General features: G+C 39.3%; 1 pseudogene; it reads left to right on the top strand.

Annotated features, from left to right (window-relative positions):
• The window catches only part of LOC130884061 (serine/threonine-protein kinase DCLK2-like), a 70,729-nt pseudogene that overhangs the window by 19,972 nt on the left and 27,683 nt on the right, over positions 1-23,074 (top strand).

Genomic DNA, 23,074 nt, shown 5'->3' with positions numbered 1-23,074 from the left:
CAGCAGCCCAAGTCCAGACAGACGTCCACAGTGTCCGGCGCCCCCCCTCCCCTCCCCGGCGGACACAGGACACTCGGGAGGCCCCCGGACTCCGGCCAGAGTCCGCCCGGCCCAGACGCTGACCCCACGTCTCCCCTGTGCCCTCTGTAGGCCCCTGACTGGACTCAAGATGCCCCTGGATCCCGAGATCCCTCGCTGGAGACTGCAGGAAGATTCCCAGAGGGCCACAGTGTCCACAGACTCTGCCCAGAAGGCGACCAGGACTCCACCGGGGGCCTGGGCCATGCCCAGAGAGGCTTCAGGTATGTGCTGATGGTGCTGGGGGGAGGGGGCGCCAGAGCCCATGCCCACGGTGTCCTGGACGCCCGTGGGGAGAGGAAGGGGAGACTCTGTAAGCCTGGATATTATGCTTGTAATACCACAGTCCAGTGTACAAACAGAGTCATGCTCTTGGTGTGCAGTGGGAAGAGAGATTTGAAAATTGATGGTGTGGTTTCTAGAATTTTTGAATATTGCATTCACTTTCAAGTTTGTCTTATAAATGTTTCAAAGCTGGTAGTATTATGGTGATGTTTATTGTCTTTTAGCAATACATAATTATAATGCTTCTAACTTTTTGCTATCACCAGCCACAATGACATGATTCAGTACTGTTTAGTGGAACAAAGTCATAGACTCTTATTAATGTCATTCTTTCTCTCAGGGAAGGGACTACTCCATTTCAAATTTAGGATAGATAAGTGTTCTATTATTAATTTTTTTATCATTTTAAATTATCTTTTATTGGCGTTATTTTTAACATTTAATTTAGATGCATTACTGGTATATTTTTCAATGTTTTCTAGTTTAAGAATTTCATTCCATTTTTTAAGTGCTGTTTATTTATATCAGTTTAGAGCAGGGTTTCTTAACTTTTGTGGTCACAGCTTCCTATGGGGGATCAAATGATCCTATCACAGGACTGGCCTAAGACCATCAGAAAGCACGGATATTTTATATTATAATTCATAACAGTAGCAAAAATATAGTTATGAAGTAGCAATGAAAATATGTTTTTAGTTGGGTTTCAACACATCAGGAGGAACTCTTTTAAATGATCACAACATTAGGAAGATCGACAACAACTGGTTTATATCAGTGTCTCCTGTAACTCAGGCTTACCTCACAATATCTAATTGGGAATTGCTTTGAACACCTAATCCTGCCTCTGCTACCCAGTGCTGGAAAGATAGTCCTTCAACTCCAACCAGGATGGACCTTGACTGGTCTGTGGAAAGGAGAAATAGATCAATGAATGAGTACACTCCAACTTCTCTAGATTTTATTGTGAATTTACAAGTGTAGTAGGACCGATTTAAGAATTTAGTTCACTGACCAACTGTAAAGCAAACATAGTCACAATGGAAAAATGGATGGGCAGGAAAGAGTATGAAAGTTTTCCTGCTGGGACCGTAGTTGACATTAGCAATGAGTAGTGACACACCACAAACTTTGCATTCAAGAATCTATATAAAAACTTATAATTAAACTAAATTACTGTAATTACAATATTTCAAGCAAACTAGAAGAACTAAGTAAAAGGGTGTGGTAGGTCCTGCCTAACATGACTGTATACCCTGAAAGAAATAATGTGAGTTGTACTTGGTGTGCTCTAATACAGATCCCTAGTCTCTGGAGCACATGACCATGAAGCTTGTTTGAACATTTTAACCATATTCTTTTGATATTGTAATTATATTACATTATTTTCACCATCTGTCTCTTGCTTCCAATTGTTCCCATGGACTCTTTATTGTGTTCTAATCCATTGCCTCTAGAAATGAGAAAAATCATGAAATTTGCTTTATTAAGAGTTGCAGTTTGAATGTGACCTAGGTTTTTCTTCATAATATCTGAGCTATGAAGGAAAGGGTTGATTACACTGGCCATTGACTCTGTAATGGAACATACACACACAAGAGACACCCTATTTTTCAAAAAAACAGGAAGTGCTCTGAGAGACTGGAACTTTCTATTAAAATACCAAATTTCCAGACTAGAGCCCTTTGTTCCCCTAGGGTGGAATGGCAGAGCTTGGAAGGTATGTGCTGACTTTGTCATTTGATTTCTGCTCATCTAGTAGGACAATTGCTACTGTCTTGAGGGTCAACTGGGCAATCCTATCTATTGAGTGACTCTGGATAAGCCTAGCCATCAGGAGCATCAATGGGAAGTAGATTGTTAGCCATGAGTGAGCCAATAGGGAGCCATGAGAGTTGTTTTTATTTTTCCCTAAATTGTATAGTTGATTTCTACATGCAGTTCTTATCCCACCTTCCTCTGAAGAGGTAACACTACTTACCATTAATGGATTCTGGTAACTGCTATTGTTTTGAATCCCAGCTATGTTGTTCCAGCTAATGAGTTATTGTGGTTGGCAATCATGATCCCAGTAGTAGGTACTTTACAGGTTGTTTCCTGATTCTCTTGTTTTGCTCTAAGGATCTGTTTGGAGGACCACAAGCCATGCTATGTTGAATCTAGGAGCCACTGTCCTCAGACCAGGAAGAGCAGTTTGGCTGAGCTGTCAGAACTGCTTGGATAGGGATGAATCAGGAGTCAGACATGTTTTGTTGTTCTTTGTGGTGACCTGGGTAGTGGCTCTTGAACTCTGAGCTTTTTTGAGTGTGGTGGAGGCTCTGCCATCCTGGCATGGAAGACTATGAGCTTGTGATATTGTTTCCTGATGCTTTGTAATTGCGAATTTCTTTAAACAATGCTGGCTATATTTCAGGATTAGGCTTTGACTGGTCTATGAGAGCCAAAATAAACCAGCTAATGAGTGTCCTCCTGTCTCTCTGACTTTTCCTGTGTGATTGTAGATAAAGACGGATCTGTGAAAGAATTGAGTGCATAGACAAAGTTTGAAGCTGGTAGATTCACAGTACAGAAAAGGAGAGACAGGAGAACTTTCCTACTTCAACAGTAACTGAGATTAGCAATGTTTAACTATGTACTGATTGCCTAATTAGGAATTAGGTAATTAATTTTAGATGCTCCATAAATGTCCTGATGGTCATTTCTTGGTGTCCACAGAATAGGTAATGAAGAATCTTGACTGACCTTATTATGAAACCCAATTGCTATAGTTACAATAGTTCAAACAAAATAGATCATAGTTAAATGTTGTGGCCCTGCCTAACAGGACTGTTACTGGTTTTAGATATATACCCTGAGTTAAAAGATTTAGATATCTTTGATGTGCTTTATTACAAATCCCTAGATTATGGAGCCCATGGCCATAAATCCTGTTTCAACTTTTCAAAATAATTTCTTGAGATTATAACTATATCATATCCACATTCTCTTTTCTGTCCCCAAGCCCTACTATGACCCTCCAGTGCCTTCTAATTTATGGCCTGCTTTACTTTATCAATAGTTGTGAATGTGACCTGTGTTTGGCTGCAGGTTTTCCCAGGTATTATATGATGGGTTGGCTACACTGCACATTGAGTGTTTAATGGCATGTCCACACAAAGGACATCCCTGTGGTTTGGATGAGGAACAGGATATGCTCTCGGAACGTTGATGAAACCCGTACTAAAATACAAACCTTCTGGACAAAGGCCCTGCCTCCTGGTCTGTAAGGGCAGAACATAAAGTTCTGTTATATGTTAGTAATTTGATCTCTGATCATCCATTATTGGAGCTGATAATATTCTGAGGCCCAGCAGGGTGGTATTAGCCAGTGATGGACTCTGCGAAGGCTTAGTAAGCAGGAATAATAATGTGTGCTAGCTTACAGGTGGTTCTTTTCATGTTTCTTCGCTGCTTTTCTTTTAATGACTTGTATGGAAGACCACAATCTATGCCATGGTGAGTGTAGGGTGTTCATATAAGGTCTGTTGAGCTGTCATATCTGCTGACATTTGGATGGAACATGAGCCAGGCTATGTTTCTGTTGTTCTGCGTAGTGACCTGGCCAGTGGTCCTTGTCCTCTGAGCCTCTGTGAGTATGGATTTTCTGGGAAGAGGGAGACTCTGCAGCTCTCGTATGGTAGAATATTATGCTTGTAAAATCATTTTACAGTCTACACACAGGGTCATGCTTTTGGTGTGCAGTGGGAAGATAGATTGGAAAACCGATGATATGTTTTCTAAAATTTTTGAACATTGCATTCCACTTTCAAGTTTTTCTTATAAATGTCTCAAATATTTTAAAAGGTGGTAGAACTATAGTGGTGTTGATTGTCTTTTGGCAATACATGATTAGAATGCTTCTAACTTTCTGCTCTCACCAGCCACAATGATATGATTCAGTGATCTTTAGTTCTAGTTGACAAAAGGAACTACCAAAGTTTCTCAGGTGTTCATGTTATTGGTCAGGTAGATAGTGCAGAATCTGTATCTTGTGATATAATCCTTGTGACATGAAGCAGATATTAAATTATTTTTCATAATTATTTTTTAATAACCTCATTGATCACTCTGAGTGTTTCCACTATGACTGTAGCTTTGTAATCAACTTTTCTGTTATAAATTTTTGGAAATCGTCATTGAAATATATTCATTATATGCTTCCAATTTACTATACACAGCATAATGTTCCTAAGAATTGGTTATTTGCTTCTTAATTTACTTAGGTTTTGTTTTTCTTGTTGCTGTTAATCTGTGAAAGATTTTTGTTTATTGGCTAAAATGTCTTTGTAGGTGGTTCCTCATATATTTTGATTTCCAATACCAACATTCAAGTTTAGAGGCTCACAAATATCTATTATTCCATATTCTGTATACGTGTAGAGAACATTCATTCTCATGTGCAAAGATTTGTAAAAAATAGCAATAAACTTGTTTTCAAAAGTGCCTGTACCCAGGCAGTGGTGGTGCATGCCTTTAATCCTATCACTCATAACACAGAGGCAGGCCAACCTGGTCTACAAGAGCTAGTTCCATGGCAGGCTCCAAAGCTACAGAGAAACCCTTTCTCAACCCCACCCCCACCAAATGCTTGTGAAACAATTTTAAACAGAGTTGCTTTAGGTATATATTGATTCTTTAAAAGTCTTTTATCTTGTATTTTGTTCTTTTAATTAATTAATTTTTTTCATTCAGAAATTTCCACTTTCTCCTCTCCTCCCATTCCCTACCCACTCCGCCATTCCCCCTCTTCCCTCCCCTGCCTAACATGACTGTTATTTTACTGGTTTTACATATACACTCTCAGATAAAAGGGCTGGCCAGTTCTGGTTAATTTGGCAGGGCAGAAATTCCAATGTGCATGTCCCCCTCATGTTACATAATGGCGCTCATGTGTATAACTGCATCCACAGAAAGCCTTACAAAGCTTTGCAAAAAATACAGGTAAGCATCTTTTCTTGGTAGCAGCAATTTCTTGGCTCTGTGTCTTATAGGCAAGCAAGTGCTCTCATCTAAGAGAGGCTTCCTGACTCTGCTTTAGCTGCAAAATTCTGCAGCTCTTTAAGAGGTCCTGCCAGGAAACACTTAAACAGTTTTGATGAAGAGCTGAACGCATGCTTTTCTGGTTTCCGTGTTAGCAGCAAAAAAGTTAAGCAGTTTTAAAATGGCCGCTTTCTTTGTGTTTCTGCCATGGCAAACTCTGATTCTTTCAGGCAGGCACTCTGAATATGAAAGCACTTGAGTATGGTCTGTGAGCAGAATACTGCAGTTTGCTTGCTGGCTGTTACCTTGAAACACTGTAGAGTTGAGGCAATGAACAGTGCTTTGGCCTGTACCACAGCCTCAAGGCTGGAATCACATAAAGCTAAGGAATGGGCTCGATCCATCTGTCAAAGCCATGGCTTTAATCTCCATAAAGACTCATGTGGTCAGAAAAAGATATACAGTAAAGAGAGATTCAAATATGAAGAAAACGTCTAAATGGTTTAAAGTGTATTTAAAACATATGCAGAGTAAAGGTTAAAGTTCTTAAAGTGGAAATACAGAGTATTTGGGTGTGTTGGTACACACCTTTAATCCCAATACTTGGGAGCCAGAGGTAGATTGACCTCTGATACTTCAGGACACACTTTAATTCCAATGTGTGGGAGGCATGGATGGACAGGTCTCTGTGAGTTCAAGGACAGCCTGGTCAACAGATTTCTTCTAGTTCAAAGATGAATAGAACCTGTCTCAAAAAGAAAAAGTAAATATAAAAAAAAAGAGGTTAAGTAAAGTCACATAGAGATGGAATATATACAGAGAATATTGATACTGTATGTTATTATGCTCTCTTTGAATTGTTTTAATGCTGGCCCTTCATGTTACAAAACATCATTACAAATAATATGGTTTCTTTGTGATTATTTCAGGTCTGAGCAGCTGGGATCAAACAAGCAGCCACCCATCCATTCCTTAGAGAAGGTAAGGCACATTGCTTTGTGGAAGGTCCAAAGCCCTCTCTACTGTATCTAGTCTTATATGTAAGTTCTAATTTTTAGGGCGTTCTATTATTTATTGTTGCTCTCAGTGTCTATGCTACTGGTGTTATATTTAAAAAGTGGTCTCTTGTCCCCATGCATTGAAGGCTACTTCCCACTATCTCTTTTATCAGGTTTACAGTAGTCAGATTTATATTGAGGTCTCTAATCCTTTTGGACTTAAGTTCTGTGCATGGGGATAGATATGGATCTATTTTTATTCTTCCACCTGTTGCCATCCAGTTATGCCAACACTATTTTTTGAAGATGCTTTTATCCCCATTGTATAATTTTAGCTTCTTTGACAAAAATCAGGTGTTCATAGGTTTGTGGATTAGTATCTGGGTCTTTGATTTTATTTCAATGTTCAACGTCTCTGTTTTTATGTCAATACCAAGCTGTTTTCATTAGTGTAGCTTTGTAATTGATGTTGATGGATTGTGATGCCTCTGGAAGTTCCATTCTCATACCGGATTTTTTTTGGTATCCTGGGTTTTTAGTTTTTCTGCATTAAGTTGATTATTGTTCTCTAAATGTCCATGATGAATTTTGTTGTTAATTTGATGTGAATTGCTTCTAATCTATAGAATGCTTTTGGTAAGATTGACATTTTTATTATTGTAATCCTATCTATCCAAGTACATGGGAGATCTTTCCATTTCCTGTTGTTTTCTTCAGTTTTTTTCTACGAAAACTTAAATTTCATTTCATAAAGGTCCTTAAATTATTTGGTTAGTGGTACCCCAAGATATTTTATTTAATTTGTGGCTATTTTTAAAGGTAATGTTTCTCTGATTTCTTTCTCAGCTCCTTTATCATTTGTATACAGGAAGCCTACTGTTTTTTTTTTATTTTATCTTGTATCTATCCTGCCACATTATCGTAGGTATTTATCACCTATAGAAGTTCCCCTGTAGTGTTTTTAAGGTCACTTATACATACTATCGTAGTGTGTGCAAATAACAAATGTTTGACTTTTTCCTTTCCAATTTGAATCCCCTTGATTCCTTTTTTTGTTTTTATATTGCTCTAGGTAGAACTTCAAGAACAATGTATAATAGATATGGAGGTAGTGGACAGCCTCATCTTCTTCCTGATTTTAGGGGAATCACTTTTTCTCCCCATTTAATTAGATGCTGGCTGTCAGTTTGATGTATATTGCTTTAATTATGTTTAGATATATTCCTTGTATCCCTGTTGTCTCCAAGATCTTTGTCATGAATAGGTATTATGTTTTGTCAAATGCGTTTTCAGTATCTAATGAGTTGGTTATAGGGATTTTTTCTTTCAGTTTATTTATATGATGGATTACATAGATTTTTTTTATGTTGTACCATCCCTGCATCTCTGGGATGAAGCTTACTTGATCATGGTGGATTTTTTGATGTGTTCTTGGATTCTGTGTTATGCATTTTGTTGATTATTTTTGCATCTTTGTTCATAAGTGTGATTAGTTTGTAATTCTCTTTCTTGTTTGAGTCTTTGTGTGGTTTTGGTATCATGTTAACTGTAGTCTCATAAAAAGAGTTTGGCAATGTTCCTTCTGATTCTATTATGGTGAACACTTTGAGGATAATAGGAAGTTGGTATAGAATTCTGCATTAAAACCATTTTTCTCTGGGATATTTTTGTTTGTGAGGCTTTTGATGAGAGCTTCTATTTCCTTACAGTTTAAACATCTATTTAAATTGCTCACCTGTTCTTGATTTAATTTAGTTATATGGTACTTATCCATCCAGAAAATTGTCCATTTCTTTTGTTTTCTAATTTTGTGGAGTACAATTTTTTGTAGTATTATGTAAGGATTATCTGGATTTTCCTAGTGTATGTTGTTATGTTCCCCTTTTCATTCGATTGTGTTATTTTTGATTTTCTTTCATTGCTTTTTTATTAGTTCGGATAAGGGTTCGTCTATCTTGTTGATTTTTGTCAATGAACCTGCTCTTTGTCTCATTGATTCTTTGTATTTTGTAAATTGTTTCTATGTAATTTATTTCAGTCCTCAATTTGATTGTTTTCTGTCTTCTGCTCCTTCTGGGCATGTTTGCTTTTTTGTTCTAGAGCTTTCATATGTGGTGTTAAGTCACTTGCGTGAGCTTTCTGTATATGCTACGAACTTTCCTCTTCGTACTCCTTTCATATTGTCCCATAGGTTTGGGTACATTGTTAATTTTAGGAAGTCTTTAATTTATTTCTACCTTGACCCATGGGTGGTACCGTAGGTTACTGTTCAATTTCCATGATTTTTTATGATTTCTTAGAGTATTGTTGTCTTATGTTCTAACTTTAAACTTTGGCGATCCACTAAGATACATAGGGTTACTCTAATTTTTTTGTATTTGTGGGTGTTTGCTTTGTTCAGTATGTGCTTGATTGTCGAGGATGTTCCATGAGGTGTTGAGAAGGTACATTCCTTTTAGTTTAGGTGTAGTGTTCTGTACGTCTCTGTTAAGTCCATTTCATTCATGGCATCTGTTAGTTTCCTTATTTCTCTGTTAAGTTTCTGTCTGGTTGACCTGTCCATTGTGGACAGTGGAGTGTACAAGTCTCCTACTCTTAGTGTGTGGATTTTGTTGTGTGTTTTAAGCTTTAGTAATGTTTCTTTTACATATGTGAGTGCTCTTGTATTAGATGCATAGATGTTAAGGATTGAGATTTTATTTTGATAGATTCATCTTTCTATGAGTCTAAAGTGTCCTCCTGCTAATTTTAGTTTGAAATTTAATGTTAGATAATATGATAGATACACCTGCTTGTCTCTTAGGTCCATTTGATTGGAAAACCTTTTCCCAACCCTTTACTCTGAAGTAATGTCTGTCTTTGAGGTTGAGGTGTGTTTCTTGTATACAACAGAAGTCTGGATCTTGTTTTCCTATCCATTCTCTTAGCCTGTGTCTCTTTATAGGTGGATTCAGTTCATTCATATTTAGAGTCATTGTGAGAGTACTTTTTTGATCCTGTCTATTTTAAGTTTCTCCCTTTGTATGAATATTTTTCTTTAAATTGGGAAAGTTTTTTTGTATGATTTTGTTGAATATAGTTTCTTTGCCTTTGATCTCTAGTTGTTCTTCCATTCCGATTATTCTTAGGTTTTTTATTTTTATGTTTTTCCAGATTTCACGGATGTTTTGTGTTAAGAATTAGTTACATTTAATGTTTTCTTTGACTGATGAATTTATTTTATCTTTCTTTTTTCAACTCCTGATATTCTCTCTTCTATCTCTTTTATCATGGTGGTTTATACCTCCCTCTGTATAGTTTCTGTTCATTTATCTAGATTTTCCTTCTATCCCTATCATTCTTAGTTTTTTTTTCTTTTGATGTTTTCCCAGATTTCCTGGATGTTTTGTGTTAATAATTTGTTAGATATAATGTTTTCATTGGCTGATGAATTTATTTCATATATCTTCAACCCCTGAGATTCTCTCTTCCATCTTTTCTATTCTGTTGGTCCAATTCTTTCATTGGCTGTCTGTAGAATAGAAGATTTTATTAAACTACAAATTAGGGTCTTATTTCACCATAGTGTGGAAGGACAAACCTGGAGGACTTTTGCTCTCTGAGATCTTTGATCTCTGTTCACCCAGTAGGTTAACTGGTAATGTCTTGAAGCCCAGATGGGTGACCCTAGGTAATGAAGGACTTTACTTTCTAATCAGGATCACCGGTACCTTATTGGTTTTTTTAAAGGATTCCCTTTTTCTGCTGTAGGGAATCACCAGGAAGTTCAGGTTGGCTGAGTTATTAGCTGCTTATAAACCAATGGACCATGAACCAGAGATGTTCTGTTAGTTTGTGTGGTGACCTTGTTAGTGGCCCTTGTCCTCTGATCTTTGTTTAATTTGAATTCCCTTGGCGAGGGTGATGCTTTGCCATACTACCATGGGAGACCATGAACTTATAATGTTTTTTCCTCATGCTATGTAATTGAAAATTGCTTTAAACTCTGCTGTCCAGTGCTGGTTAGGTAGTCCTGCAACTCCTTCATGACGGTACCTTGTCTGTTTTTTGAGATGGAAAAATAGACCAGCTAATGAGTGACCTCCAGTATCTCTGTCTTTTATTGTTGATCATAAATGAAGATTGATATGTGCAAGAACTGAGTACTTAGGTTCAGCTTGAAGCTCGTAGTAGATTCACAGTGCAGAAAGGGAGAGACAGGACATTGGTGGAGAAGATTCCTACTTCAGCAGTAGTTGAGATTGGCAGTGATTAGCTATTTAATAATTATCTACTTAGTAATTAGGTAATCAATTTTATATGCTCCATAAATGTCCCAGGTGGCCATTTCTTGTCAACATGCCAGTATAATCAAGAATCTGGGTAAAAAACTGATCTTGTCTTAAAGCCAAATTGCTATAGTTACAGTAGTTCAACCAACATATATCTGAGTAAAATGTGGCCCTGCCTAACAGGACTGTTATCACTGGTTTTAAATATACACTTTTAGACAAAATGATTTAGAAATCTTTGATATTCTCTAATATAAATCCCTCGTTACTGAAGCACATGACCATCCATCCTGTTTCAACTTTTCAAAATAATTTTTTGAGATTATAACATCCATTTTCTCTTTCCTCTTTAAATATTGGAACTGTTTTATGTTTATTAGTGATGATTCATTCATGTCTACAGTAAGCCGAAAACAAGGCCTGAAATGAATGAAAATGAAAGGTAGTTACAGGTGGCAACCAATTACTAGGATAAGCAGGCATTTTCAAGGAGTTTATTACTGTTATAGAGAAGGCCCTTGCCATGGAAGGGCCTTCCACTTAAACCTCCATCCACTTAAACCTTCCATTTATGTAAGTAGTAAGCAAGATGATTCCTAGTCCTAGGAAGCAACTTCTATACAAAACCTTCTATGCCTGTGGTCCAAGTGTGTTATTGTCTTTCAATTAAGAAGTTAAAACTTTTCAGGACCACTCATCATCTGCTGGTCCTGGAAACCAGAAAAAAGTCAAAATTTAAGTTACTATGTTCTGAGTTTGTGGTTACAACTCAGCATTCATTGTTACTGGCATCCATGATTGGCATAGTCAGAAACCCAGTGAAGAGATTGTGAGAGTTCATGCCATGAAGCTGTGAGTATAAAACCTGTTGTTGTTTTTTCTTTTTGTGGGGCCTCCACCCGACTCTAAAAAAATGACATTCACAGAGCCAAACTCGGAGACTTGTGGTCTCTCCTTGGTTTTCTGAACTTCTGCATTTTTAACATTCATGTTTACGATTCGTCTGTAGTTAATTTTGTGGGTCTTGTAAAAGGTTTCTCCTGTGTAGAATAGCACTCCACTGCTAAACTGTGATGTAGAAGAGTATAATTGATAATAGAATTGATGGTATAAGGATGTACCAGTTCTTAGGAGACATTAAATCACACAAAGAGTTAGGTTGTGAGCTTTGTCCCCAATCCTTAGCATCTACCCCAGCCACCAGGCCTGGTGTGGACTTCAAATCCCATCATGCCAGTTTCTGACCCCTCCCTGGGGGTGGTGCTGGCACCCCTACCCAGGGTATTTAAGTCATCCCCTCCCCAAAGAGAAACACGTGGTCTTCCTCTTTTCCTCCTGCTTGTTGCTTTCCTGGAGCTTCCTGTTTCCTTCTTGGGGCCACCTGATTGCACAAATCTCCCTTTAAGCCAGGATATTTCTAAATTGGCATGGTTTTGATTTTGCTTGATTGGGAATTTTTGCATAGTCAGAGAACTCACTTTGGAAATATTTTTAACATTTGGAGTTTCCTACCTAGCTAGGACAGGTCCTTTCCACTTGGAAGCCCTCTTGTTGAAAGGCCCCTAGTCTTCAGGTCCAGCTCTCCATGCCAATCTTAATAACTGCTTCTGGGCTACAGCGGCAGCGTCTTGGTGAGTCCCTTTTCTTGTTATGCTATAGTGTTTGTGGGTATCCATTTGTACTTATTTATGTTGTTTTCTTTTTGTTGTTTTCGGATTTCCTTTTGAAATCATGTTCTCACACTGGGAATTCCAGTTAGGTTGCGGCCAATCCTGAGGGATCTGTTTTTGCTGAGGTGGACATCTTTTTGTATTGGGACGCTGGTCATTCAATCTCTGATATCACTTTTTTACCTAAGAGCCACTTTTGTCAAATCTCTGTAATGGACTTAGGTCACGTGGTTGTTCATATTTTCTAAATGGGCACGTACAGTTTAAGCCCAGGTCTGTTTTTGCCCCTGTAAGCCTCTTAAAAAAATCTTTTAAATTGAGCCTGTCTGATACAAATGAGCAAAACTTACATATATATGGCTTTCTGTGCATGGTTTTTTGGTCTCTGTGCTCTCTGTAGACCCCCACCTTAGCAAGTGTCAGCACCATGCTTCCTGAGGCACTGGCCCCTCCCCTACCCCCTCAAGCCTACACTCCCTACCTCTTCTGGTCGAGCTACATTTGTTCCCTAGTCCTTTGCTTCTGTCCCAGCCAGCATGCTTGGTCTGGACTTCAAATACCAGCATGCCAGGTACTGACCCCTCCCTTGGTACTTAATTGATGCCCCAAAAGAGAAGCACGTGGTTTCCCTTTCCTCTTCCCTGGGTTCACCGTTCACATGGCTTCCATGTTTTCTCCTTGAGGCCACCCGAGAGCATAGATCTCCCATTAAACCTGGATATTTCTTAATTTTGATTGTTTTTATTTCTCTTGATTGGGAATTTTTGCATCATCAGAGAGCTCGTTCAGGAAATGTTCCTAACATTTGGAGGTTTCCTCCTAGCTAGAGCAGGTAATTTCCACGTGGCCTCATGTTGAAAGGCCCCTAGTCTGCATTTTGAGCTCTCTACACCATGCTTAAAATCGGCTTTGTGGGTACAGTGGCTGCATCTTGGTGAGTCCTTTTCTTTTCTATGCTATAGGGTTTGGGGGTCCCATTCGTACTTATTTTTGTCTTCTGATTTACATTTGAAGTCGTGAGCTCATGTTGGGTATTCGAGTCCGGTTGTGGTCAATCTAGTGGGATCGTGTTTGGCTGAGGCAGATTTCTGTTTGTATCTGTATACTGGGCACTTACTAAAAAAAGCCAGGTCTGCTTTTGCCCCTGTAAGCCTCTTACAAAAAAAAATCTTTTAAATTGGGCTTGATTGGGAATTTTTCCTAACCCTAATTAGAATTTAAGTATTCTATTTTTCTAAATATTTATCTTAAATATTGTTCACATTTCCGATTGTTATAGCTTTGATGTAATTTTTTTCTTGAGTTTTGAGTTTCTCTGTCTTTGAACTCAGAGATCTGCCTGTGTCTGCCTCACAAATGTGATTAAAGATGTACACCACCACTTTCCTACCATAAGTCATTGTCAGTGTGTAGTATTTTTTTATAATCTTATTGATCACTCTGAGTGTTGCTACTATGAATGTAGCTTTGTAATCAGCTTATCTGTTATAAATTTTTGTAAATTGTCATTGAATTGTATTAATTTTTTTCTGTAAATTTACTATACACAGCATAATTGTTTTTAGGTATCATGTTCCCAAAAATTAGTTATGTTTCTTTATTTACTTATTTTTATTTTTCTTGTTGCTGTTAATCTGTGAAATACTTTTTGTTTATTGGATACAATGTCTTTGCAGGTGGGTTTTGCTGATGCGTGGTTATCTGTTTTTTGAGTTTTGTGGGTTCTGCTAGCTTTCTTTGTGGTTTCCTTCTATTACTTTCTGTAATGCTGGGTCTGTGGCTATGGGTAGCTTAAATGGGGTTTTGATATGGAATATCAAAGAACTTCTGACTTTCTTGGTTTCCATTGAGAAGTCTGGTGTAATTCTGATAGGTCTACCTTTCTATCTTACTTTACCTTTTCCCTCTGCAGCTCATAATATTCTGTCTATATTCTACAGCTTTGTGTTTTAATGATTATATGGCGATAGAACTTAATTTTGATCCAGTCTATCTTGTGTTCTGTTCTCTTCTATCTTTGTAGGGCTATATTTCTTTAAGTTTGGAAAATTTTCTTGTATGATGTTGGTGAATGTGTTTCCAGTGTTTTTGAGCTGGAGTTCTTCTCCTTCTTTCCATATCATTCTTAGTTTTTGTCTTTTTATGTTTTCCCATATTTCCTTGATATTTTGTGTTAAGAATTTGTTATATGTAACGTTTTATTTTGCTGATGAATTTATTTCATATAGCTATATTTAACCCCTGAGATTCTCTCTTCCATCTTTTCTATTCAGTTGGTCCAATTCTTCCAGTGGCTGCCTGAGTCTTCGTTAACTGTATGCTCTGTGTCTCAGACAGCCATGAGGTCTCCTTTAGCCTGCTCTCTTGCTCTATTCTCCTGGGTTGCTCTCCCAGCTTGTGCTTTATAGTTCCCCTCTTGGTCCTCTTAGCATGAATCTCTCCTGCTGGCTGTCTAGGTAACCCAAATCAGGTTGTGAGGACCATGGCTGGGTCGCTGTACACTCACCTCTTGGTCCTCTCAGTATTGTATTTCAGAGTACCACTGAGGTTTCAGGATAAATGAATTTGGGTGCAGGATGGTGTTTTTTGCTTGTGTGGGTCCAGTGGATGGATGGGAGTGGGTATTCTTTTGGCTAGAGAAACTGAGTCATTCAAGGTAGAGGTCCACGGTTTTGCCTCACTATGGTTGGTCTAGAAAGATTGTTGTCGCTGGGCGGTGGTGGCGCACGCCTTTAATCCCAGCACTTGGGAGGCAGAGGCAGGTGAATCTCTGTGAGTTCGAGACCAGCCTGGTCTACAAGAGCTAGAGCTAGTTCCAGGACAGGCTCCAAAGCCATAGAGAAACCCTGTCTCGACAAATCAAAAAAAAAAAAAAAAAAAAAAAAGTGTGGTGTCATACCCGATGGCTTGTCACTCACCTCTTGTTTCTCTCAGAGGTTATATTTAGGGGTCCAAAACCTCCATAAAATGACGGTAAATAACAAAGATAATCAGGATGGAGACTGACAGTAAAATACTTTAAAAGATGCTTGACCGTTTAACCAGAGTCAAAATAATGTTTTGATTAATAGACATCTATTGGAACCAATAAGCTTGCATGTCAGACGGACCCCAGGTTGAGTTTTTTCTTCCTATTAAGTAAAGAAAAGGAACTTGCAGTCATATAGTCTGACTTCTTTGAATGGAATCATATTGTGCTTCCCTGATGCCTAGAAGATCTCTAGTTCTGAGTTTTGAATGATGGTGACCACATGGCATCCAGATTGTGGTTAGATCCTGAGACTTGAACTGAAGTCACTGTAAGGCTAAGTTAATCAACATTATGGCCTCTATGCACAGCGGCCTTCTGGGAGATGTAATCCCCCAGAATAAAAATAGACATGACTTGCAGAGTGAGGTTGAATACCATAATACTTTTATCATTTAGGTTTACGTTTACTCTTTAATTAATTTTGTGGAGCTCGTAAATGGTTTCTCCTATGTAGAGTAGCACTCCACTGCTAAACTGTGAATTAAGATTGCATGATTGATAATAGAATTAATGGTATAACAATTTCCCATAGTAACACATGGCCTGCTTCATCTTTTCACAATTTTTCGAGATCATAACTATATCATACTTTGAGCCTCCCTGTGTATGGATTTCCTGGGTTAGAGGTAGACTCTGCAGCCCTGATATGGTAGCATATTCTGCTAAATATGCTGATAGATGATATATATGCAGAGAGAATATTTATTACAGAAGAGAGGGGCAGAGAGAGAGGGGGGAAAGACAAAACCTGTGTGCACCCCAAAAGAGCAGAGAGAGATAGTCCATGGCCTGTTTTTAACAGTTATTGTTTGAATGTGACCTGTGTTTGGTTGCAGTACCTCCCAGCTATGAATTAAAGGGTTCACTACACTGGACATTGAGTGTATAATAGTGTGTATATTCATAGGACCCTGTGCCTTGGATGAAGAACAGGAAGTGCTCTTGGAGAATAGAAGATTAAAATCTACAAATTTGGGTGTTATCTCACCATATTGTGGAAGGACAAACCTTGAGTACTTTTGCTGTTTGAGATATTTGATCTCTGTTCACCCAGTCGGTTAACTGGTAATGTTTTGAAGCCCAGATGGGTGACCCTAGGTAATGAAGGACTCTACTTGCTAATCAAGATCACCAGTATCTTACTTGTTTTTTAAAGGATTCTCTTTTTCTGCTGAAGGGATCACGAGGAAGTTCAGGTTGGCTGAGTTATTAGCTGCTTATAACGCAATGGACCATGAACCAGACAGGTTCTGTTAGTTTGAGTGGTGACCTGGGTAGTGTCCCTTGGCCTCTGATCTTTGTTGAGTTTGAATTCCCTGGGCGAGGGTGAGGCTTTGCCATACTATACAGTGAGACTATGAACTTAAAATGTTTTTGCTTTATGTCATGTAATTGAAAATTGCTTTTTTTTTTTTGTTTTTTTTGTTTTTTTTCCGAGACATGGTTTCTCTGTGGCTTTGGAGCCTGTCCTGGAACTAGCTCTGTAGACCAGGTTGGTCTCGAACTCACAGAGATATGCCTGCCTCTGCCTCCCAAGTGCTGGGATTAATGGCTCAGTGGTTAACAGCATTGCCTGCTCTTCCAAAGGTTCTGAGTTCAATTCCCAGCAATCATATGGTGGCTCACAACCATCTGTAATGAGGTCTGGTGCCCTCTTCTGGCCTGCAGACATACACACAGACAGAAAATTGTATACATAATAAATTAATATTTAACAATAAAAAAGAAAATTGCTTTAAACACCTAATCCTGCCTCTGCTGCCCAGTGCTGGGTAGGTAGTCCTTGAACTCCTTCATGACGGTACCTTGTCTGTTTTTTGAGATGGAAAAATAGACCAGCTAATGAGTGACCTCTAGTATCTCTGTCTTTTATTGTTGATCATAAATGAAGATTTATCTGTGCAAGAACTGAGTTCTTAGGTTCATCTTGAAGCTGGTAGATTCACAGTGCAGAAAGGGAGAGACACGACAGTGGTGGAAAAGTTTCCTACTTCAACAGTAGTTGAGATTAGCAGTGATTAGCTATGTAATAATTACCTACTTAGAAATTATGTAATCAATTTTATATGCTCCATAAATGTCCCGGTTGGTCATCTGGATAAAAAACTGATCTTGTCCTAAAGCCATATTGCTATAGTTACAGTTGTTCATCCAAAATAGATCTGAATAAAATGTGGCCTTGCCTAACAGGACTGTTACTACTGGTTTTAAATATACACCCTGAGATAAAAGGTTTGAGAAATCTTTGATGTTGTCTAATATAAATCCCTAGTTACTGAAGCCCATGACCCTCCATCCTGTTCAACTTTTCAAAATTATTTTTTGATATTATATCATATCCATTTTCTCTTTCCTATTGGAATATTTGATCTGTTGGATTGTTATTACTGATGATTCATTCAGGTCTACAGTAAACAGAAAACAAGGGCTGAAATAAATGAGAATGAAAAGGTAGTTACAGGTGGCAACCAATTACTAGGATAAGCAAGTATTTTCAAGGAGTTTATTACTATTATAGAGAAGGCCCTTGCCATGGAATGGAAGTCTAGCAATATGCTCCAGGAGTAAGACTCCATCCACTTAAATCTTCAATTTATGTAAGCAGTAAGCAAGGTGATTCCTAGTCCTAGGAAGCAACTTCTGTACAAAACCTGCTATGCCTGTGGTCCAAGTGTGTTATTTTCTTTCAATTAAGAAGTTAAACTTTTCAGGATCACTCATCAAGTGCTGGTCCTGCAAAGAAGAAAAAAAATCAAAATTTAAGGTACTGGGTTCTGAGTTTGGTTACAACTCAGCATTGTTACTTGCATCCAAGATTGGCAGAGTCAGAAACCCAGTGAAGACATTGTGAGAGTTCATGCCATGAAGCTGTGAGGATAAAACCTATCTTTTTTTAAAATTTATTTTACTTTTTGGAGTGCCTTCACCCGGCTCTCAAAAAAACGACATACACTGAGCCAAACTCAGAGACTTGTGTTCTCTCCTGGGTATAAGAATTTATCAGTTCTTTGTAGACATTAAGTCACACAAAGTGTTAGGTTGGGAGCTTAGGCCCCAGTTCTTAGCATCTATCCCAGCCACCAGGCCTGGACTTCAAATCCCAGCATGCTGGGTCCTGACCCCTCCCTGTTACTTAAGTCATCCCCCCCCCCCCAGAGAAACACGTGGTCTTCCTTTCTTCCTCCTGGGTGTGGCATTCCCCCTAAGTGCCACCTGAGTGCACAGATATCCCATTAAACCATGGGTATTTCTTAATTTGTATGGTTTTGATTTTGCTTGATGGTGAACTTTTGCATCGTCAGAGAGTTCGCTTTTGAAATATTCGTGACATTTGTAGGTTCCCACCGAGCTAGGACATATTCTTTCCACGTGGCAGGCCTCGTGTTGAAAGGCCCCTAGTCTTCAGTTTGAGCTGTCTATGCCAGGCTTAAAACCGGCTTCTGGGGTACAGCGGCTGCGTTTGGTCAGTCCCTTTTCTTATCTATGCTATAGGGTTTTGGGGTGACCCATTCCTACTAATTTTTGTAATTTTCGGATTTCCATTTGAACTGGTGAGCTTATGCTGAGAATTCCAGTTAGGTTGCGGCCAATCCTGCATGATCGGGGTTGGCTGAGGTGGAGAATTTTGTATCGGAACACCGGGCATTCAATATTCTGTACCCTTTTTTGACCTAAGAGCCACTTTGGGGGATGCTCTGAAATGGACTTGGGCCACGTGGTTGGGCATAGATACAGTTCAAAGCCATGTCTGTTTTTGCCCCTGTAAGCGTCTTTAAAAAAAAAATCTTTTAAATTGAGTGTGTCTGATACAAATGAGCAAAATTTACATACATATGGTTTTTCTGTCCATGTTTTCTTTTTCTCTGTGCTCTCATTCCACCCCCACCTTGGCCAGTCTCAGCACCCTGCTGCCTGTGGCACTCGCCCCTCCCCTACCCCCTCAAGCCTACATTACCTAACTCTTCTGGTTGAGCAATATTCATTCCCCAGTCCTTTGCTTCTATCCCAGCCAGCATGATTGGTCTAGACTTCAAATCCCAGCATGCCACCTCCTGACCCCTCCCTCGGGTACTTAATTGATGCCCCAAAAGAGAAACACGTGGTCTCCCTTTCTTCCTCATGGGGTCGCATTCCAGAGCCTTCCTGTTTCCCCCTCAGGGACACCTGAGAGCCCATATCTACCTTTAAACCTAGATATTTCTTAATTTGTATGGTTTTGATTTGGCTTGATGGGGAATTTTTGCGTCGTCAGAGAGCTCATTTAGGAAATAGTCCTAATATTTGGAGGTTTTCACCAAGCTAGGGCAGGTCCTTTCCACGTGGCAGGCCTCGTGTTGAAAGGACCCTAGCCTGCAGTTTGAGCTGTCTATGCCAAGCTTAAAACCTGCTTCTGTGCTACAGCGGCTTTGTCTTGGTGAGTACCTTTTCTTGTCTATGCTATAGGGTTTGGGGGGACACATTCGTACTTATTTTTATTGTTTTCGGATTTCCATTTGAAGTTGTGAGCTAACACTGGGAATTCCAGTATGGTTGTGGTCAATCTTACAGGATCCGGGTTGGCTCAGGTGGAGATCTGTTTGAATTGTGATGCCAGGCTTTCAATCTCCAAGATCCCTTTTTGACCTAAGAGCCACTTTGGAGGACGCTCTGAAATGTACTTAGGCCACGTGGTTGGTCAAATACTCTAAATGGTCACTTATAGTTCAAAGCCAGGTCTGTTTTTGCTCCTGTAAGCTTCTTACGAAAAATAAATTCTTTTAAATTTGGCTTTATTGCTAATCTTTGCGTCTTCAAAGAGCTCACTTTGGAAGTATTCCTAACACAAAGTAGAATTTAAGTATTCTACTTTCCTAAATAATTTTCTAAATATTTATCTTAAATATTGTTCACATTCATGATTGTTACACCTTTGAAGTACGCTTTTTTTTTTTGTGTGTGTTTTGGGTTTCTCTGTCTTTGAACTCACAGAGATCTGCCTGTGTCTGCTTCCCAAATGCTGGGATTAAAGATGTACACCACCACTTTCCCGCCAGAAGTCAGTCTGTGTACTATATTTTATAATCTTATTGATCACTTTGAGTGTTTCCACTATGAATGGCTGCTGGTTCCCTAGTAGTGGCTGGTCTCAGGCAGGGAGACACGTGGCCAGCTGGCCAAAGATAGGGATAGACACGACTTGCAGAGTGAGGTCTACTGCGCATTCGTGGCCTTTTCTTGGAACTTTGCCTGATTCTGGGAAATGTGTTCTTTTAAATTTGGTGGGCAGATGCAGTACTCTCCACATGCATGGCCTCTTCGTCTAACTCTGTGTGTTTCTGTGAAATGTGGTCTTTTAGATCAGGCGGGCAGACGCTCTACTCTGCACATGCGCGGTCCTTTTCTCAAACGCTGTGAGATTCTGGGAAGTGTGGTCTTCCCAGTTTAGGTGCAACATTATGGCCTCTATGCACAGTGTCCTTCTGGGAGATGTAGTGCCCCAGAAGAAAAAGAGACATGACTTGCAGAGTGCTGATGCTTTGAAATTGATTTAGGCCACATAAATGGGCACATACAGTTCAATGCCAGGTATGTTTTTGCCTCTGTAAGCCTTTTAAAAAAATCTATTAAATTGAGCCTGTCTGATACAAATGAGCAAAACTTACACATATATGGTTTTTCTGGCCATGGTTTTTTGATCTCTGTTCTCTAGTCCACCCCCACCTTAGCCAGTCTCAGCACTATGCTGCCTGAGGCACTGGCCCCTCCCCTACCCCTCAAGCCTACACTCCCTACCTCTTCCGGTTGAGCTACATTCATTCCCAGTCCTTTGCTTCTATCCCTGCCAGCATGCTTGGTCTGTATTTCAAATCCCAGCATGCCAGGTCCTGACTCCTCCCTCGGGTACTTAATTGATGCCCAGAAGAGAAGCACATGGTTTCCATTTCTTCTTCCCTGGGTTTGCCTTCCATGTGGATTCCTTGTTTTTGGGCACTTTTCCTGAGGCCACCCGAGAGCATAGATCTCCCATTAAACCTGGATATTTCTTAATTTTTTTTTTTTTTTTTTGGTTTTTCGAGACAGGGTTTCTCTGTGGCTTTGGAGCCTGTCCTGGAACTAGCTCTGTAGACCAGGCTGGTCCCGAACTCACAGAGATCCGCCTGCCTCTGCCTCCCGAGTGCTGGGATTAAAGGCGTGCGCCACCACCGCCCGGCAATTTTTATTGTTTTTATTTTGCTTCATTGAGAAATTTTACGTCGTCAGAAAGGTCGTTCAGGAAATGTTCCTAACATTTGGATGTTCCCACCTAGCTAGGGCAGGTCCTTTCCACGTGGCAGGCCTCGTGTTGAAAGGCCCCTAGTCTGCATTTTGAGCTCTCTACACCATGCTTAAAACCGGCTTCTTGGTGAGTCCCTTTTCTTGTCATTGCTATAGGGTTTGGGGGGACCCATTTGTACGTATTTTTGTCGTATTCGGATTTCTAATTGAAGTCGTGAGCTCATGCTGGGAATTCGAGTCAGGTTGTGGTCAGTCCGGCAGGATAAGGGTTGGCTGAGGGGAGTTCTGTTCCTATCTGGACACTGGGCACTTACAAAAAAAAAAATCCAGGTCTGTTTTTTTTCCCCTGTAAACCTCTTAAAAAAAAAAAATCTTTTAAATTGGGCTTGATTGGTAATTTTTGCTTCGTCAAAGAGCTCACTTGGGAAATATTCCTAACACAAAGTAGAATTTAAATATTCTATTTTTCTAAATATTTTTCTAAATATTTATCTTAAATATTATTCACATTCCCGATTGTTATAGCCTTGATATAAGTTTTTTTTGATGTTTGGGTTTCTCTGTCTCTGCCTGTGTCTGCCTCCCAAATGCTGTGATTAAAGATGTACACCACCACTTTCCCGCCAGAAGTCATATTATGTCAGTCTGTTTACTATTTTTTTATAATCTTTTTGATCACTCTGAGTGTTTCCACTATGAATGTAGCTTTGTAATCAGCTTTTCTGTTACAAATTTTTGGAAATTGTCATTGAATTGTATTCATTATATTATGCAACTTTACTATACACAGCATATTTGTTTTTGGGTATTAAGTTCCCCAAAATTAATTATATGCTTCTTTATTTACTTATTTTTAGTTTTCTTGTTGCTGTTAATCTTTGAAATACTTTTTGTTTTTTGGATACATTGTCTTTGCAGGTTGGTTTTGCTGATGCGAGGTTATCTGTTTTATGAGTTTTTGTGGGTTCTGTTAGCTTTCTTGGTTTGGGGTTTTCCTTCTAGTACTTTCTGTCAGGCTGGGTTTGTGGCTATGTGTTGTTTAAATGTGGTTTTGTCATGGAATATCTCATTGCCTCCATTGATGGTGATTGAAATGTTTGCAGGGTATATATATCTGTGCTTGCACCTGTGGTCTCTTAGTCTGGCGGTATAGGGGTTTGCTGAGGTGGAGTTCTGTTCCTATCTGGACACTGGGCAGTTACTAAAAACCAGGTCTGTTTTTTCCTTGAACTCTGGGTTATTCTGGGAAATGTGGTCTCTTAAATCAGGTGGGCAGATGCACTACTCTCCACATGCATGGCCTCTTTGTCTAACTCTGGGTGCTTCTGGGAAATGTGGTCTTTTAGATCAGGCAGGCAGAAGCTCTACTCTGCACATGCGTGAACCTTTTCTCAAACACTGTGTCATTCTCGGAAATGTGGTCTTCCCAGGTTAAGCGCAACATTATGGCCTCTATGCACAGCGGCCTTC

This window comes from Chionomys nivalis, chromosome 11 (assembly GCF_950005125.1).
Source record: "Chionomys nivalis chromosome 11, mChiNiv1.1, whole genome shotgun sequence".
Lineage (NCBI taxonomy): Eukaryota > Metazoa > Chordata > Mammalia > Rodentia > Cricetidae > Chionomys > Chionomys nivalis.
The sequence above is the reverse complement of the archived record's forward strand: the minus strand, read 5'-3'. Positions and strand labels throughout refer to the sequence as shown.